This window comes from Ursus arctos, unplaced genomic scaffold (genome assembly GCF_023065955.2).
Source record: "Ursus arctos isolate Adak ecotype North America unplaced genomic scaffold, UrsArc2.0 scaffold_7, whole genome shotgun sequence".
Taxonomy (NCBI): domain Eukaryota; kingdom Metazoa; phylum Chordata; class Mammalia; order Carnivora; family Ursidae; genus Ursus; species Ursus arctos.
In genome coordinates this window covers 49,842,515-49,844,296 of record NW_026623089.1, presented here as the reverse complement: position 1 = coordinate 49,844,296, position 1,782 = coordinate 49,842,515, and the positions used below count along the sequence as shown (strand labels likewise).

Below are 1,782 nucleotides of genomic sequence, written 5' to 3'. Positions count from 1 at the left end.
TCATGACAATGTAGTTTAAACATTCTTGGCAAGAATGCTACATGAGTTTTCTTATTAATTATGTATGTATTTTTTATTATTTATTAATAACAGTGGCTGCAACTTATTGAGTGCCCATCATGTGATGTGGGAATTACTGTGTCCATTTTACAGACCAGGTAACTGAGGCACAGAGTGACCAAGGGCTTTTCTCAAGGTCACATAGTCAGAGAGGAAGTGCCAGGATTTGGTCTGTCTCCAAGGCCCATGCTCAGAATCAGTTCTTTTTTTTTTTTTTTTTTTTAACAACTGATAATCAATTTATTTAAAAGGTTGATTCAAGCATCAGCACTGGTGACTTCAGCCTTGACTCCTGGCTCAATACCAATGGAAGTAATCTGCTTAAGAATCTCAGAAGTACTGTGTCAATCAGTGAATCGCTTGTGGATCCTCAGTCTTAGGAGTTTTTCTTGCAGTGATTCTGAGAGTCTTGGTGGGCATCAGAGCTGATCCTTTCACTCTGAGATTCTTTCCCTTAGCGCCTCTGATCAAGTCAGCAGGTACCCTCTTCAAAGATTTTACATTGCAACTGGTTAGAGTAATTTGGTGAATCACCACCTCTGGTTCCATGGGTGTCTTCCGGGTGTCTTTAAAACCACTGCTGCGGCGTGGCCCCCTGACCGACTTGTCCCTCTGTGAGCGTGCACAATGGAGAGGCAGGAGCAGGGTGCCCAGAACTCTGCTGTTGCTGCACCCACATCTCCCTCAAGAAGAATGCTCGGGATCAACCGTACCCACTGTCAGTAATAACAGGTCCCCTTGGAAGGAGCCCTGAAGCTGTGTCCTGGAGGGCAAGGCCTGCGTGGTATTCTCTGCTGAATTCCACATGTAGCCAAGGCCAAACCCAGGGCAAGAGTCCATAACTGTTTGTTGAATAAATGCATAGATAAATGAATGACATTTGTTCTACTGACAAAAGTTAGCATGGAGTCCATGGACTAGTGGCTCAGAATCACCCAGAAAGCTCGTCAGAAATACACGTCTGTGCACCCCAGTGCCAAGTCACAGAAGCTGCATCTCTGTTGGTGAGACCTGAGGATCTCTTTGTTAGTTTTTCCTGATGATACCGATATAGATAAAATTAAATGAAAAAAGCAGTTTTCAGAACAGTGCGTACTGCATAATTCCATATGTCTCTTTCTCCGTGTTTTGAGGTTATGTGGGTATATGTGGATTTGGGGTTTCAGGGAGGATGCTGCAACTGTTAGCAATAGTTGCCCCTGAGGAGCGGGGCTGGGGGCCTGGAGGAGGGGAGGGGGACTTTACCTTAAACTTGATGCACTTTTAGAGATGAGTTGACACAGATGATCAATTAATACATTCTGCAAAAAGTTAAATACTACAGATAAGTGAGGTAATTATATACTTTATCACCCAATCTGAACACTTGTGAGAGTGAAAGTCAGTGCTGTTATTATTAGTCATACTAGAGAAAGCAGGTGGTCACCCTACCAAGGCCAAAATCCCCTTTGATCATCCCCCCCTCCTGGATACGGCCACGCCCAGGCAGTGGTGTAACCACTGTTCTCAGTTTGATGGGTGTCCCACAGACTCTACAAGGACAATACGTAGCTATTGACAGCACTTTGTTTGGGAGCCTCTCTCTTTACAGGAATGCTGTCACGCTAAATGTAACAACAGACCAGCTGCTTTTCTTTCACTCAACACTGTATGTCTTGGAGGTTTAGCCACGTCAAGCCCACATGGGTCTTCTTTGTTCCTTTTAACTGCTGTAGAGCATTC

The 1,782-nt window shown here is 44.4% G+C and overlaps 1 pseudogene; it reads right to left on the bottom strand.

The window, feature by feature from the left end:
- Nucleotides 1–234: 234 nt before the first annotated feature.
- Nucleotides 235–867, bottom strand: LOC123001303 (40S ribosomal protein S20-like; annotated as a pseudogene).
- Between the last annotated feature and the right edge of the window lie 915 nt (nucleotides 868–1,782).